This window comes from Anser anser (assembly GCF_964211835.1).
Source record: "Anser anser genome assembly, chromosome: 9".
Classification (NCBI taxonomy): Eukaryota; Metazoa; Chordata; class Aves; order Anseriformes; family Anatidae; genus Anser; species Anser anser.
Window position 1 is genome coordinate 6840384 of NC_139729.1, and position 18071 is coordinate 6858454.

At 48.2% G+C, this 18071-nt stretch overlaps 1 long non-coding RNA gene across 1 annotated transcript; it reads left to right on the forward strand.

The window, feature by feature from the left end:
• The first annotated feature begins 204 nt into the window (after positions 1 to 204).
• Positions 205 to 16526, forward strand: LOC310904197. Its single transcript, XR_014588115.1, has 8 exons — positions 205 to 564; positions 821 to 1116; positions 2419 to 3320; positions 4556 to 4687; positions 5672 to 6264; positions 9922 to 12417; positions 12581 to 14431; positions 14536 to 16526. It is a non-coding gene; the product is annotated as an uncharacterized lncRNA (long non-coding RNA).
• Positions 16527 to 18071: the final 1545 nt, after the last annotated feature.

The following is an 18071-nucleotide window of genomic DNA, read 5'->3' on the forward strand; positions in this document are numbered from 1 at the left end:
CGTTGTGCATTCAAAATAACCGCCTCCGCTGTCTGCGGGCCTGTACAGAGCTCCTGGAGCAGCAGGTGAGGTGCTGTAATCTGAGGTTCCCGTTAGGGAGCTGCTGCAATCGGTCCGTCTGACATCTTCAGACCTATGCCTGCATTTTTCTCCCCTGACTACGGCTGACTCACTGACTGCAGCTTCCCCGAAGTGCGTTGGAGAAGCAGCCTGCTTACGGGTGACACTTGCTGCCCCCTCTTTCCCCTGGCAGGGTGACTGACGGGCAGATCTCTGAGCCTGGTGAGGGGCGGTGAGCTCCCCAGGGACCGCGCTGTGCCATGCTCAGCAATAAAGAGCTGCTGTGAGCACAGCACTGGAGATGTTTTGCTGTTTCGGTCGGTCTCATGGTGGCCATGGAGCCAGCCCATAGCTGTACTTTGCTTTCTGTGTGCTTTCTTTCACAAGCTCTGAAAGTAGAAACTTGCAGAAACAGCTGGAGCTGCTGGGTGAGAAGAAAGCCATATCAGGAACTGATTTGAATGGGAGTAACAGAAAGTTGCTGACCGGGAGGTCAGGGCTAAGGTACGTCATGTTTAACTAGTCTGTTTACCTTCTGTACTACTTTCAGAATGTTTCTTCGTATATATATTTTTTTAAGTGGAAAATCTGGGGGTGGTTCTTTCCTTTCTCCTTGTAATCTCTGGGTTTAGTTAAGCCCACAAAAATGCTGGGAGAAATTGCTTAATCCCACTGAACTCTGTCATCATTTTCCAGCTCTAGCTCGATACAAATTTTTGTTTGATTTTTTGAGGAAACCGTCATTTGAAATGTTTTTTAGGCCACGAAAGAAGATGATAAGCTGTACATGCTGTGGAAGACTTTTTAATAAAAAACATATTGCAAAAGCAGCATTCTGTACCTCCACTTCTCAGGGAAGGTAGAGGCAGAGTGCCGGAGCGTGTGGCGGAGCGGGCTCAGTGCGCTGCCCTGGCTGCCCCAGTGCGGCTCTCACCGTATATAGCCAGCAGCTCGTGCTTTCTGCCATGCTACCCTTTGAGACTTCAAAGATCTTGCTCCTGATGTAAAGCTGAACTTCCAGTCTTCGTGGTGTTGCTGCAGCATGCTCCAAAGGAGGTACTTATTACGTTGTTTCATTTAACTTTGTCTGAAATCACCTTTCTTTGAAAATACACATTGTGTTCTGGGTGACTGTCCACGCACTTGGTGGGGCAGGGCTGGTAGTGGAACAAAATAGATTGATAGGTGTCCACAGGTCCTGGCTTTCCTGAGAAGTTACTGGGGAGAACCCTTTTGTGGCCAAAATATCCAGGACTCAGCATCCATCCTTGATCTCTGGAAGCCGTCTACATAATTCTCAAATGCTGAGGTTTGTTTCCAGCTCACAAGTTTCCTAAACTGCTGTTGTTTAAGCAGCCTCTTAACCAGGTCTTTCTTACAAAGATGATAGTATATTAAAAGGGCCATCTGTACTACCTGAATAAGCACCATGCTTATTTCTTCCATCCTTCCCTTTGCTTTCCATCCTTCTGAAAGATCTGCTTGCAAATGTGGTAGGTGTTTCTGCTTAAGTCACCACTTAACCTAGAGAAATGAGATCTTTTATAGCACTTTTGCTTTCATTTCAGGGTAATAGCTGACACTGAACTCTCTGTTTTGTAGCCTGAAAGCACCCAGTATCACGTGGCTGATCCGAATATACAGAAGTCAGTATCTTTTGCTAACAAATTCTAGCACAAATTCTGAAAATGTGTATGTTTCATGTCCCAGATGTGGTCATGAACCTTCCTTGGTTACAGCAAAGTACCCATGTGCTTGTATAACATTTCCCTGCTTTTTCTCAGTTAAAGCTTGACTTTAGTCAAGCCTGAGCAGTAAGGCAACACGGTACAGTTTATCAGGCTGGGAAGGTTGGTATTTCTTGGTGGCAGAAGCTGCACAGAAAAGTTGCCTAAGTAGAGCTTGTTGGGAGTTCACCCTCACTATTTCCTCAGACAAAGATGTGATTTCAGCAAAAAATAGTATTTCTTTAAAAAGAAAAAATCTTGACTTGGAGGAGAAAGGAAATTCAATTCTCCATCAAGGAAATCAGAACGAGGCGTTTCCTCTGGGAAATGTCGATGAAATGCTGATACTTGTCTGCTGTTACAACAGTGGCCTGGTGCCAGTGCTCTGGCTAAACCGCAGTAGCTCAGCGTTATCGTGTGATTACAGCCTGCTGCGGGGTAGGTACTGGGCTTAGGGGCTTGTCACACATGCAGTGAGAGGCAGGAGGCCGCCGAGCTTGGTTTCACAAGGGCCCATCTGAGTGGGTTCCTGTCAGTGATTCCCCAGGAGAAATATTTGAGCCAGGAATACTCTGAACTCTCATGCTTCAAGAAATGTTGTGATAACATGACCTTTTGTGTTCCGGTTTAGAACAAAGCCAGATGGAGCTTCGAATGGGACAAAAGAGTGATTCCTGAACTGTCACCCGTGGCCCACCTTAAGGTCTGGTAAGGCCAGCTTGATCAAATAGATGCACGGGGACCCTAGAGACATTCAAAGGTTGAGCCAAAATATTCTGTGAGGACTGTGATAGAAATGGCTGGGGCAGATTGTTCCTCTGTCATCAGCTCTGCCTTAAAGAAAGTACTGCTGTTTTAAATGAAGAGTAAGTGCCTTTGAAGGATATAGCAGGTCAGTGCATTGGCTGAGGACCACAGCAACAGCTCCAGCTTCGCCCTGTGCAGTGTGTTTCCACCTTGCAGAGTACAACAGCAACAAGCTGTATTTAACCAGCACCTCCGTGCACCCCACGAAAACGGTCTCTGCTGGCTGCAGCCCCGAGGCTGGAAGCATCATCGTGGTGCTGCGTGGTCAGGAGAAAGGGGCACGTGGGACGTGAGAGGCAGGTGGAAAACCTCATGCTGGAAGTGTGGGATACGCAACTTTGCTGACTTGCTTGGAAGGCGTCCCACCTCGTTCTCCATGTCACAGGTCTGCTGCTGGGTGGTAGGTAAAGACTGAGCTTTTCTGTCCAATGCTGGGAGTGCAAGCTGACACGTCATCGCTTTCCTTTCCTTCTTCTTGGCTGTGTTTCTGCTGGCTGGGGGTGTTGCGAGGATTCTCTCGGCATGCAGTGCTGAGGTATTCCAAACTGACTGTGGAGGATGTTCCCCGTGGCTCAGCGGAGCTGTATAACAGGATAAAGTTGGATTATTTTGCCTTAGCAGGAATCACACACCTGGGTCATAACAGATAAAGCAGACTTGGTCCAGTGGGCACACAGAAGGCTCCAAGCATCGCCCCACTCCAGCCCCACTTGGAGGCTTGAATAGGTACCAAGTGCTGAGTTCAAATACCCATCGTTATGGCAAATAAAAGAAGTTTCTGTACAGAGGATTAACACAAAGCTGAAGCCCTACTGGTTTCTTTTGAAACTTCCTTAGGAAGAGTAGTCGCAGCCAGCTCTTAAAGCTCATTTTACTCAGAACATCTTATAAAATTATGTGGTAGATGAGGAACATATGTCCCTTTTGCCTGTTTCATTTTGCCCTACTTTAGCTCCTTTCTTTCACAAAGCCTGCCTTTTGCAGTAAGTCTTAGCCTGATGTAAGGGATCCTTCTCAAATCTACATTGTTTCCACCCTAGTTAAGTGTGGAGAAAATATTGCTCAACATGACCTTAAAAAGTGAGCATAAGAAAAGACTCATCTGGATCATTTGTGATAAATTGCCTTTTCCTTTTTTCTTTGTTAATTAACTGGGTTGAAGTAATGCCAACTTGTACAATCAGCTGTGAAAAAAAGCAGCCAGCATTAAATGTGATAGCTGGAAAATGCACACTATGAGGCTGCCGGTGGTGATGGCAAAAGCCGGGCAGATGCCCACACCGACTTAGTTTTGCTGTTTGTGGGGGGAGAGCACGAAGCTCGGCTGGGATGGGCTCTGTTATGGGAGGTATCACGTGAAGGTGGAGCAGCTCCATGCTGCAGAGAGACAGCAGACAGGGCAGGGACATGCTTGGCAGAGTGAAACACGTGGCGTGTGGAAGCAGAAATACCAGGTTAGGGCTAGGATTCGCTTGGGGGTTGGGGAAAAAGCAAAGGACAGGGAGAAGCTTGGGAGGTGAAGAGGCTGAGAGAGGTGGTGAGACCAGCCTCCTTCAGAGGCCATGGCAATTGGGCAGCACCCCTTCCCAGCCTGCATTAATTGTCAAACGCACAGCTGGCAGACGTGCATGCAGCTGGCCACGCACTTTCTGTTCCTTTCCCAGTGTCAAACGACGGCTCTGCCCTCTGCAGAAAGTGATGTGAGGATTTCCTGCTGGCTTCAGGCTGCTCCGCAGCCTTACCTGACCTCTGCCTGGGCTACAAGCAAGCCTGAGCTCTGGAAACTCTCAGGTGTGTTAAGCTGAGAAGCATGAAGCTCATCCCAGAGCCATGCTCACTGCGAGCCATACGAGCAAGCGCCGTCCCCAGCTCTGGCAGAGACACCACGGGGCACGAGGGCAAGCAAGGCACACGCTGTCTGGACATGAAGGACATCGTCCACCTGCCCCTGTTTCTTCCAGGTGCAGAAAGCTCGTGTTTGCAGAAAGCCCCCTCTACCAGGTCCATTACTGGCTTCCTCATCGGCGAGGGACCTTTGGCACAGCCACCTGGCATGCCAGGCATGGGCTCGTTAACTTCATCTGCCACCCGGGGTAAGGCTGTTAATCGTGTTTCTTTGTGGTGATGCAGGGATTGCTTTTTGGCTTCTTGCTCTGCTGTAAGCATTAGCTCCCCCGCTCCTTCCCGGCTGCATTCATCCCCACCAGCAGGAAACCCCAGATGCTGTGCGGTGAAAGGTGCTTTTGGGGACCCTGGTGTCCGCAGCTGAGAAAAACCGCTTACAGAATGACTGCACTGAGTCAGCTGCCCCGGGAGCAGCCTGTGTCGGCTTCTGGAAATAGTTACAGCTCTTAATTTCCCAGGGCAATCCCTCCAAGCAGTTCATCTGCCCTAAGAGGAAGCATTTGCTGTATGTTTAGGCAGGAGATGAATTGCTCGTGTTTCTAATCGGGGGATGCAGCGGCGCCGGGGGGTGCCCAGGCGGTGGCCCCAGGGCTGGCAGCGTGGTGGAGCCTGGGGTCTGGGTGCCGTAGCAGGGACAGAGACGAGCCTGCCGTTGCGGACGGGTGCTGCAGCATGGCGAGGTGCTCGGTACATCTGTCCCCGAGCATCTGTCCCCGTCCTGGAGGCGAGAGCAGCCGGTTCCCGAGGGGGCTCGCCCAGCGCTGCGCTCCTGCGGAGGGAGCACCAACAAGGCTTTGTGCGACACCGAGGGCTTCAGCAGGAAGGAAGCGAAGGGGAAAATAAGTCTTTCAGAGCAGATGAAAAATCCTACTGAGGTGCAGCAGGCAGGGAAGGCCATGCTTACACGCTGAATAGGAGGAAGGAGGAATCATTTCCTCGGGCCTCCTTTTGTGCCTGTTAAATAATTGATGCCTTTCTAGATCTATAGGCTCGTTTAAGCCTGAGCACCTGGAAAGCTCTCGGCTGCATGTAGGCCAAAGAAAACACGTTTTTGCTGTTAAAATAACTCTTCTTTTATCCCATCAGCCTCTGCATTTCTTGCAGACCCTGCTAATGTTAGCAAAAGTAAATTTGGGCTCTTTTCTCTGTTCTCCTCACGTGCAACTGTTTAGCTGGCCGAAGGTTATAGAAAGCTTCTGGAGAACACCAGACCTCAGCAGAAAGACGTGTCCTGTCCTGGGGCTGGGAGGTAAAATCTCGCTCAGCCTCTTGTGGATCACGGCACCCTCTGGAGCGGGAGCACCCCGGGGGGGCCCCCACGCAGGGCTGGGGGGCTGCAGGTGGCACCGCCAGTGCTGGCTGCTGGCATCGCTCGGAGCTGCTGCTGGGACTCAGCAGCCAAGTCCCCGCGCTGGCAGGGAGCAGGAGAGCGAGCTGCAGAGGGAGCCGCTCTGTTACGAGGCGACAGGAACGAGGCCTCAAGCCACGGCCAGTAACGCGCAGGCAAAAATATACTTCTCATTATGAACCAAAATAAGGGTGGGACCGAGAGTGGCTCTTTCCTCCTTTTTCCAGTATTACTTCATAGAGCACTTGTAGAAGACATCCCCTTCCATGGAATTTGTGCTTGGCTGACGAATTTGTGACGTCTTCGCACAAGGGCTCATTGAAAGATGCCCCTGATCCAAGGTGCCACCAGTTCCTGGGAGAGCGTCCCGTCCGTGCTGCTCTCTGTGAAGCCACCCTCAGGACACCGCGGCATGAGGTGGGTGGGGACAGCTGGGTGCTGGAGGCTGCGGGGCTGCCAGCGCCCGGCCTCGAGACATCCCACACCCGTCATCCACGAGGCGCTGGTAACGGAGCTGGGCTCCACGGGCAGAGTCCGCACCCCAGCGAACGCGTTGGCCTCTTGTGCAAGATGAATCATTGCCCTTGCTTTTGGCATTATTATTATTATTATTTTTTTAATATCCCGTTTAGTGAACTGGTGAATCAGCAGTCAAATAAGGAAATAATAACATGGTGAATTAACCCTTTCAAACTCAGGCGCATGAAATTAGACATACAGAGCAGTGACTTGATTTCCACGTGCTTTGCAATAAATGTCAGCCCCGATTCTGGCCTTCCTGCATGCACCCAGCCCCTGGCACCCAGCTCCAGGCTGCCAGCAGAGATGGGGTGAGGCAGGCTGTGCTTTCCAGCCCTCAGCTCCTCGCCTGGATTAATGGCAGAGGAGAAGGGAGGTGTTAAGGAGGGATCCGGCCTCCAAAAGGACCTCTCCAGGTCCCGTACTCCCATGCCTCTGATGGGAATATTTGCCAGGCTTGTCAGGGGTACAGCAGTACTCTTGGTAGCTCATCCTTGCTACCCTAGCTGTTGGCATAGTGAGTTGTGTGGGGTTGCTCATTTTTCTTAGGCTCTGGAAAGCTGCATGGAAGGATCCCACTGCGAGGCTGAGCAGCTTTTCTTTCGTGATTGCTGTTTTCTCCTGCAATACATGAGCAGACCCGTCCCGCTGTCCTAAACAGAGAGGATCTGTGCTTTTCCTGCCTAGCTGCTGGAAAGCAAAATGTGCATGGCACAGCATCCCTGTGGGGCTGGGGACAGCTGTGGCAGTTGTCAGAGCCGTCACGAAGGGAAGCCTGGATTTCCCCACCTACTCCAAAACCAGTGTTAACTACAGGAAAGGGCAAGGTGTGGGCGGGAAGCGTGCTGCACTGCTGCGAGCATGGCTTTGTAGGAATGAGCCCGGTGCTGCCCTCAGCCCTGCTCCCCAGCTGAGCACTGACAGCTTCTGAGCAGCCACCTGGGGTAGCCTGGGCGAGACCCGACGGGGTCTCATCCTGCACGGCCCCGCTGGCACCTCCTGCCTGCAGCTGCAGGGGTGCAGAGCTACGTGGTGCTGGCCACGGCTCATGTTCCCCGACGTGCCTCATGCTGCCAAACAGCAACACAAAGATTCGGTTCCTTTCCCCATACAGGGAACCTTTATAATTATTATTTTTAAAGTGATTAATGGAGCTGTTCCTATGTTTACTGCTACAAGGTCAAACCATTTGTTTGCATGGGGTATGCTCATGTAATCTCTTCTTTCTCAGCTAGCCTCCTTAAAAAAATTCTTAGAGGTTTCTTTGGGAAAGTGTTGCAGACACACTTGTGCATGACATATTTATGCATAGTGACTGATCTGCATTCAGCCCTGCACTGTAGTAACAACTGATAGGTTGTAATGTTTATAAATGTTGCTCTGAGGTTTAAATTTATGAGACAAGCCTAGGAAATAGATCTTATTACAGCACACTGTAACCAAATATTTCCCAATAAAGAGAAATAAAGAGAACCAATTTTATATCTGGCTGTTAACGTTCTCCCAGATGTTGCGTACCATATGCCAGCATTTTTCAGCTCTAAAGCAAGCTGCATTTGTAGCATCTACAAACCCACTGATTTCTTCCCCTCCTTTCCCACTGCCCGTGCTTTTGACAGATAATGGCAGACATGGCAGCAACTGCTGACAGTGCTCGTGGGGAGCATGGCTCAGCCATGAGATGCCAGTAGAGATGCTGGAGGTATTGATCCCTACGTTACTGCTACATGCTTGCTACTTCAGCAGTACATTTAGATTCCCTAGAACTCAAGTTTTTACTGGGAAAAAAAAAAAAAGTATTTACTGAAATATTGAAATGTCTTATCTGGTTTTGTTTTCAGTCTGAATCTCAGTGATTCACACAGAGATGAGATTTATTGGAGGCCTGGATGCCCAGTTCTATGTGCGTTATTTCCATTGGCTTGAGAGCAGATTGAAAACTGAAGAACTGGACATTTGCATAGTCCAAGAAATGAACTAGCATTGGATTATTTTTTTTTTCCCCTCCGAGTTATGCTGACAGCAGCCATAACATTAAGGCTGAAAAGTTTATTTACTATGTAAAGACCATATTTTCCCTTCTTATCCCAGCTTTTCTTGGCTTGAATTGCTTGGCGGTATCCACTTAACCACTAACACCCAGAGGCGTGGTATTAAGCTGGGATGAAAAATGAACATGCAGAAGAATATTGGAGATTTAAGTGGGTATGGTTCTAAGAAAACCAGTGGAAAATATGTTTACTCCAAGCATCTGTAGCACCTAATTGAAGCAATGATATTTTCTGTAGCACCTAATTGAAGCAGTGATATTTTCTGTAAGAACATAGGGAATGCTTTTCTGCTTTCTTTCTGGATTTGAGTTTTGCTTTGAATCGATATGACATAATCCATGGAATTGTTTTTTTACAGCTGCATTGGAAACTTTCTGCCAATAGTCAAGGATGTGTTAATCAGGGTGAAAAAGCTTACATTCATTCAAGCTTTGCTGATTTTTTGACTCTTTGTTAGGAACTGTTGCTTCCTCCTAATTTACTGAAATCTCGTATTCAGTAAACACTATTATTTTTGAGCTATTAATGTTGCTATAAATTTGAATGGCTAGAAGAAGGTGGCAGGATGTGATTAAAAGGGAGCTGATCTACATCTGTACGTGAAATCATTGCCGACACTAAATGTGACAGCGAACGAAACGCGTATTTATGCGCCCATGAAGGATGATCTAGTGCTACTCGGTCTGCTGTATTGGCATCACCGAGGGGATTTCTGTGAAACTAACTTAGAAGAACGTACAGGATCCTGTATCGCCTCTAGGGCATCTGCAAGTGTTGCCGGTTGGTAGTTGGCTTGCTAGTATCACTTCTCTTGGGCATCTCTGATCTGAAGGCCGAGTTACCCCCGTTGTCCCCTTCAGAGCCCACGGCGTGAGCTGATGTGCACGTGCTGCGGTTTTAATTAAACGCTCCATCATCCCCAGGCATTTCAGCTGGCAGCTCCTTCGCTCCTCTCCCTCCCTGGCCAAGGAGGCAACAGCACTCGGGGTCACAGCCAAAACAGTGGGGCCTTTTGGGGTCTGTGCTCACCATACCGCTGCGGCTCTGCCGGCTCGTGCTGGTTTGTGCTGCCAGACCTTCTTGCCAAAGTTTGGGAAAATGCGTTTCCACACCTCAATGGGGAACCCGGCCCTCCATTTCCCTGCCTTTTGTCACATGTGCTTAGACAGGAGCTGCTTCAGAAGTGACCTTTTCATTTTTCTCCAAAACACAGATTTACATTTCTCACAGACCTTTGAGGATGCAAATCGAACGAGATACATTTTAAAGATCATCTGCTCGGCATCACAGCCCTGGTCTGTGCCATCTGGAGGAGAGGAGCAGCCTGGAGCTGGGCGGGGTGGGGAGCAGCGCTGGGGCTACACGCACTGGTGGGGATGAGCTGCAGTGGAGGGGGACTTAAAGGGCACCGTGGTCACATCCATCACAACAGTCTGATAGTGCCACCAGGGTGACTGGGAAAAAAGCTAGATTTTATCATTTAATCAACCGTGTCGTTTTACAGATGTATTTTGGAGATGGACAGAAGTAGCTGCTGATGCAAGTGGCTGAGAGGAGCAGGCATTTTATTCTGCAGAGCAGTGACCAGAGCCCAGCTGAAAGCAGCGTGGCCGTGTTCAGGCTGCACAAGCAGGGCAGCACTGGCTTTAACAAGAGGCAGCATCGTGAGCATGCTGAAACCAGCGCTGCCGGCACCGCTGCACCAAGAAGTGCCCGGCTTTCACAAGCCTCTGCAAAACAAGAGAAATGTAATACCCACCTCGTTACCAGCACCAGTTCCCAAACTTCTCAGTGAAGAGCTGAAAAACTCACATCCCCCCCTGGACAAAGCTTTGCTGCTCTTCTTCTGTCTGGCTGTGAGTTCGAGAGGTGCACCCCGCTCGGGGATAGCTCCCCATGCCCACAAGGAGGTGGCTTCACACCACACCTGAGGGACCTGCTGAGGCTGCCAGGCCCCCACCGGGCTGTTCTGGAACATGTGGTGATGGCAGTTGGTGGCCAGATGAGAGGGGGGTCTGCAGATTGCCAGTGCCAACAGGTATTTCTAAAATTGGTCTGGAAAATGTGTTGTTACAAAAATGTATTCTTGCAAATACCTTCAACCTGCACTGCAGCCTCTGGGTGAGGCCACGAAAGAAGTCTGCAACGTGAGGTGTAAAATACAAAATATTTATTTAAAAAATTAAAGCATTACAATTCTGTCTCTTTTCCAGTAAGTGTAAATAAATAGCAGTTCAGAGCTGTGCTGAAATGCATGGAGCGAGGTGCTGGGAGAGCTATTTAAGAAAACCAAAAACAAAAAAACAACACTTTAATGGTTACCCATTTATTTGCTCTTTTAATGTGAAGAAGGCTTCAGCAGGCTCCAGAGAGCCCTTGCCTGCTCCCCACAACAGTGTCGGGGGCAAGCATCTGCACAGGGAGAAATATCAATTCTGCAGTGGAGGGCGGTCAGGCTTTGGGGCTTTTCTTCTGTGTGCTCAGTCAGGATGAGGCGTGCACACTCCTTCCAGATGAAATTAATGCGGGTCTGCTGGCATCACTTCTGCAAGTATGTGACAGGGCTTGCCATCAATTTGAGCAAGTCTTAATTTTGGTTGAAATTTGTTTCTGAAACATCCAACAAAGCCAGCAAAGACAAAAGCAGGTCAGTGAAGCAGAGTTGAAGGCACTTAAACCAAAAAAAAAAAAAAAAAAATGCCCAGGGTTCTCTTTAATTTGTAGTTTATCTGCAATTTAAAAGAGTAATCACAGCCATGCTGAAGAGACATAAACACAGCTTGGAGAGCCATCAAAATCTGGGTCACGGCTTCAGCTCTGCCTGGGGATCTTGTTAGGTGAAGGAGGGAACGTCGGCGCTGCTCCTGGTGCCCGGCGCGGAGCGAAACCCGGCGGGCTCAGCACAGTGCTCAGCAGCTCCTTTGCGGACCCATAACCGGGCAACGTGAGCCAGCGCTGCGCTGAAATTGCTAAATAACGACTGAGTCGTGCTGTTCAGTAAACAGGAAAGAAATCTTGGGTTTTTTGCCTGGAAGCTTAGCACTGCAAGCAGGACCTGGAGGCTCTGCCGGCAGCAGCCTGCCTGCCTTTCAGGTGTGCGGCGGGGAGCACTGAGCTGTCACAGTCCTTAGCTAACCCCACGTCTGTGGGGAGAGGCTAGCATTGATCCACGGCCATCTGATTTGGAATGAGAGCATGACTTCCACAGGGCGGGAATCTATTCTGTATTTAAGGCCCAGTCTGGCCTTCCAAGCAAAACACATGAAAAGAGAAGATTTAAACAGGAAGGGTTTGATATTTCTCTCTCCCTCATAAATTTCTGTAGGTCTTGTTGCTGCTAATTACTGGAGATCCCAGCACAAGAGCTTTTCTCCCTAGCAAACCAGCTTCTCGTGTTCCCTGTACTTCAGTTAATCAGCCCCAGTCTCCTGCTCTGTTTATTTAACTTTTAAAGCCCTAGCTGAGTGCTGGTGACACGTGTCACCCGAGGGCCGCACGGCAGGGCTCGGGCTGTCCCCGCAGAGCAGCTGGAGGGTGGGAAGAAGCAGCGGGCACTTTCTGCTGCGTCCCCTGGATGTGAGCTTTTGGATGCTGAGTGGCCACCAGTGTGGCTTGCTGTTTGCCTGAGGCAGTCAGCTCGGGGGACGTGTCCGTCTGCCCTTTGGAAGGGGCCCTCTGGGAAGAGGCCCTCTTTCTCACCGTGCAAACCTACTGCACCCGCTGCTTCTCACCAGATGCTCGGGCTTTACCAGATGCAAAACTGCATGCATGGGTGTGAGGGCCTCTCTGCAGCTCGTTTCTAAATTGCACAGCAGCTGTGTCTTTCAACCGGGTGCCAAAGAGGTCTCTGCCCCGAGCAGCCAGAGCAGAAAGCTCCAGCTTGTGCTCCCTGACGCTCCGTGCTGCAGCATCTCTGGTAAGGAGCCCGGCTCAGTGCTGACAGTGCGTTGGGCCTGCTGAGCGAGATTGGGAGATGGCTTTTCTCTGCATTTAATTGATTGTAAGTGTTGTTTGTTTGTTTCTTTGTTTTGGCCATGTGTTTTGGGGTTTTTGATTTGTTCTGCCATGCAAGAAGAACTAAGTCACACTGATTTTTCTTTCTTTTTTTTTCTTTTCTTTTTTTTTTTTTTTCATTTTATTTCTGTTTTCTCCATTTAAAATAGGTCCCTAGATCACTTAAGACTTTGGCCATTGTATAGCTTTCTATGGTGCCACATGGCTACAGGCTCCAGGGCTATGGTCATTGAAAAAATCCTCCTGCCTAAGGGAATCTTCTGAAAGGATGAGGTTTGCTATAAGGTATCTTAGTCGTGCTCATGCAGGCATATTGTTACTACAGAAGAGATTTCTCAGCAACTGTGGGCTCCTGGGCTTATATTTCAGCATCAGTGGAAGAGGCTGTAAAGAGCAAGAGCTCTTCAGAAAGTCCCCCTTGGGTTCCTGATATGACAAAACTACCATTTGACCTCAAGCCAAGTATGTCTCAAGTATGAGACCCTCTCTGTTTCTAAAGTGATTTGAGATATGCACGTGTCTGTAGAAATGCAAACCGGGGCTGCTGTATGATGCCCTGTAGCTCAGTGGGTCTGGAGGAACTGGTTCGCTGCCCGTAGCCAAAAAAGCAGTTCTTCAAAGCAGCGCCTGTCACAGCTTCCTTTGCAGTGGGCTGTTTAGTTTTGTGGTTATGACCTGCAGTTTATTTCTGTGGCAACGACTGTGTTGTTGTAATAATCATATAATCACTTCACTGCTATTAGAAGAGGTTTATCTGTGAGAATCATTTTAGAAACAACGGTCTGGGTCCAGATCTTCAAAGACGCATCCACAGACACCAAGCTGCATTGATGTCAGCGAAGCAAAACGAATGCCCCTAGCTGAAATAGCAAGCAAACAAAATTAAAGCTGATGTGGGTTTCTTGGGCATTGAGTCAGAAGGCAGCGAGCTGAGCACGCGGCCGTTTCTCCTCTCGCCTCCCACAGCGGGACAGACCTACAGGGAGCCGAGGCCGTGGCCAGCACAAACGCTCTCATCGGTGCTTCACTTTTTCTCTGCCAGCGCCCTTCTCTGTTTTCCCTTCCTCGAGGACTTCCATTACTCACAGACTGTTTTCCTTCCCTCTGCTAAGTGATGTACGAACTGTTTGTACGCTCCAGGCTGGCTTCTGACGTCCGTCCCTTCTGTGTGCGCACGGAGCGAGGGCGCTCCCCGCAGCGCAGCGGGTCAGCGGGCTGCCAGGCCGCAGGCTGGGCCCAGGGGGAAGGCGAGGGCTTGCCACCAGCTCTCAGGGATCAGAATTTGTCCCAGCTCCTTCAATTACTCACTAGTTTTGAACATGTCATATCTCTTCACTGACAAGTTCAGGACGTAACATGGGCTCCACTGGGATGAATGCCGAGTGCAATCAGTGGGGGGCTAAGGAAGAAACATCTTCCCTTGGTTCAAACTCCTGAACGGCCATAGATCATGCTTCCTAATTCTATCTGCTGTGAGTTCTGTTTGCTTTAAGCCTTTTTAGAACATAGTCGAGGTTTTTTTGTTTTCAGGTGTACACGCACATGCCTGTTGAATTAAATAAATGAGCAGCCTGCCTACGTGAGGCCATCCTACCGAGGATGTGTAGGACACCACACCCACCTAGTCTTTAATGCCATGCCTTGGTTTGAATGATAGTCTTTTGTAATGCGTTGATTGACTCTATTTTAAGGGAATGCCTAACAGAAGTCAGGCTACTGCTAGCATAAAATGAGCAAAGAAAAATACAGTGCATGTGCTTTCCTGAAAATTTAATTTTCTCCTGATAAATAGGAGTAAGAAAGCCAGCACTCAGAGAACACAGCAGGTTATCAGGGAGGTTGGTTTGGCTGGCATAGAAATCATTTTTCAGATTATATGATTTTCCATTAACTATTGACTGCATAATCAGTTGGAGAAGTTAGACTCTTTTGAGAAAGGTGAGAGTCATGCAAGCTGTTTGATCCAACACGAGCACTTCATCCTCGCCTGAAGCAGCTGGGTGAGTGAACATCACTTTTCTCTTCTGTGTGTGATGTGGGTTCTGAGTTAGCATTATAAAACAAGCCTCTTCACCTGCTGCTTTGCCTCATTACATTTCCATAGGCCAAATTGGATCAAGCACCAGCGGAAAAATCCCCACACCCAACAGTGCAAGCGTGGGCTCGCCTCGGCCCCGCGCTCCATAGCCAGTGGGTGCTGAGAGACCCCTTCCCGGCCCCTGGCTACTCCTAGCACCCAACCCACAGCTCAGAAGCCCTGGGTCTGCCCGCTCTGCCCTGCGCTCTTCACGCTGGTGGTGCTCGCCTGCGTAGGTACGTGGACTTGGCAAATAATATTTGTGGCTGTATAGCGACGTTCTGCAATCTGGTCATCCATGCATGGTCTTGATTAGAATGTAGCTACCAAGAGTTGGCTCTGGTGTTATTTTTGGCAAGGTTGGGTAGGCAGAATTTGATTTTTGCTTTTTTTCTAAATGTCCTGCTTTTCCTCTTTTGTGATGCTGCAGTCTTTTCACGGCTATTGGACTCACCACGCAACATGTGCTCCTTGTTGCCATGTCTGTTTATTTTTTGCCTCACATTCAGATTATTATCAATATTGATGCTCAAAATAATTCTTGTGCCATTTCTAGAAAGATGTGCAAACTGAGCTACTTTCCATTTAATATTAACTGAAATTCCCTGGAATGTTATCATCTGCATGGCAACCAGCAGCCCATCTGCACCTAATGGCAATGCTACAGAGTGAAGGAGCTTTGCTTGGTAAATATGCATTGTGAAAATCCTCATCAGATCTGATCTTGGGCATGGTGGGAAAAGCCACTCTTTCCCTAAAAGCAGCAGCAGGTCCCATCACATTTCAGCTGTGAATAATGGACAGCAGTGATTCACCCTGCAGTTAGTCTCATAAAAGTCCACTCCTTATTCTGTAAGACGAACAGGAGTGATAATTTTATAGACAAGCGCTGTTGTTGGTAAGCCCTTTCTGGGTCAGCTTATATCAACACGTGTAACCCCTCCCGGCGTGCTCCCAGCTTCACCCAGCCTGGCAGATCTACGAGGCAGCTCAAAGGTAGGCGCTGGAGCAGGGTGTTAAAGGGGACGTGCTGGACCAGACGCATCTTCAGAGTTGGGTACAAAACTGCACATAAACCATGTATCTAAACTTAGGACTCCTGAGCCCTACTATTTAAGGGAAAAAGAAGAGTATCAAGTGCTTGCCAGCAATGAAACATCCAAGTGCTAGTCAGAGAAAGGATCTTCACATCTGCTGGTCTTCTGCCCAGGGGTGATACCAGTGCAGGTTCCCTATTTGGGGTTATGCCTTCCCTCAAGTTAATGGTACTCTTCTGCTTACAAAAAATCTGTACAGTATTTATTTTGCTGTATATTAACTATTCCTCTTTTGTTTTTTCTACATACATGGCTGCTTCAGCTGCTTTATGTGTTAATGCAGTACTTTCCATTAAGCGGTCCTATGAGTACATCAAAAATAAACAATCTTATAACAACATGCATAAGATTAAACTATTAAACTTGCTCAAAGTATACAGTTCATAAATTAAAAGTGTTTATGCTCATACTTTAGTATTGATTTCTGAGTTTATAAAAATAAAAGAACTTGCCCTTAGGAAACAAAAATCACGGTTCTTTAAGCTTTTCTTTGTCAGGATGCCAAAAAAGACAACTTAACATGGAAACATCACCATTTGTTCATGTCAAATGTAGTTTATCCAATTAGATGTTTTATAACTCCACTGAGTTAAACGAAGAAGGTTAATATTTTTTATTGTTTTATTTTTTCATGCTGTGTCTGTAATACACGCAAAGATAACTTAGCCTAGCAAAATATACAGTGTAATTTGGTAATGTGTTTATTGGATTCCACTAAAAGACTCTTGAGAAATTATTCAAGATTTTTGCTCTTCAACTAAAATTATTTCTTTTTCTTCTCTTTCTTCTCCTTTTTTTTTTTTCCTGCATAATCTTTCAAGCTTTTTTTTTTTCTGGAAATGTTTTAAAGAAGAGACTGTTAGAGGTTTTTTTTTTCTTTTTTTTTTGTATTTTATTTTGTTGTTCTCTTCCCCTCCTCCTCCCCCCCCCTCCCTCCCCCAGTGTCAGGAAGGAAAGGCCTTCTGGAGGTGAATGTCTTTAGTTACTCGTGTTTTTGAAAATTTAATTGTGTCCATGGTTCTGAAACATATATGACATCTTGCAGTATGATAAATGCCTAAGCTTCCAGTAACTTGCATTTTAAAATTGTCTTATGGAGGCTTCAGATCAGTTACAGTTTTATGGGTGTGGTTTTGTGGTAGCTTAAACGAGCAAAAAAAATATTCATTTTTCTTGTGGAATTCAGTTTTCTGCCAGGCTGGACTCCAGAGCTCCAAGCAGCCTAAGCAGCCTGGATAAATCTATGGACACATGAGTTTTACTGACCTGGGACAGTGGTGCCATGCCCTGTGCAGCGGCCTTGCCACAGACTTAATGATTAAGGAGAAGCAAGGCCATTCAGCCAGCTTTGGGCTGGGAACCACTTATGTGGTTCATGGTTACTTCCTAAAAGTTCCCGTAAGCACTTCAGGAGTTGCTGTGCAAATCTACGGGAGGTGACGCTTCTCAAAGGGGCCGACATCCTCCCTGGCAAAATTGCAGAAGTTCTCCAAAGGTGAAAGTTGAAAACTGTCACCCCCTTCCTCTTGTGTAACTTATTAGCTCATCTTACTAGGCAGCAGAAGTTGCATTCACCGGAGTTAGCCTTTTTTTCTGAAGACTCGTATTTTGTCTGCTATCATGTTTGAACTCACTGAGTACAGGAGATCACTTTTCACCTCTCCATGGCCAGATGCAGCTGCTGTGCTGTACAGGGACAGCCCCAATCCGATAGCCTTCCTTGCCTACTGCATGCCTGAGTGCATGGACGGAGCATTGGAAGGGTCCTTCATGGTAGGAGAAGCTCCGGGCCCCCCGGCTGGCTGGGAGCTAGTGGGGCTGACATGCAGAGAGCCCTCCATCCAGTCTATGGGCCATGCTGAGAGAGCAGAAGTGCTGGAGATTATCGTGTGTTGTGGTGCACAGTGTGTGGGGTGGCTTCTGGGAGGGACGTTGCAAGCCCTGATGACTAAGAGTGGCCTGGAAGCTAACCCCAGTGTAACCAAGGGTGTGGTTTCGTGAAAGGCTTATCTAAAAGCAAGCTGCTTCCAACACAAGTGGTCTCTCCACATCTCACCTACCTGTTTCTGCCCTTCTGTCGTCTCGGGGTCCCATTGAGCCAAACACTGAGTTGGATCAGTCTGATCCAGTACAAAGCAACATGTTCTGTGCATAGTAGGTTAGGTTTGTATCAGGCCATAACTATGTATGTGGCAATCTGCCCTAAGAGCGCCTGGCTGGTGGTGGGAAGGAAATGCTAATTCTTTTTTGGTAGCCTTCAGTTAGACCGGGTCAAGTAAAAGGAAACTGGACTACAGGGAAGACAAGGCTTTGAATAACGTTGAGGGCTGAACTGGTTTCAGCAGCTCAGGAGGCTGAAAAACAGAAAACTGTTGTAAACTCCTCATAGCTACCTCAGACAGGAACCACAAAAAATTTGGGGCTTGTACCGAGCTCTGGTGAGCAGGACCGCAAGCAGAGGAGCCT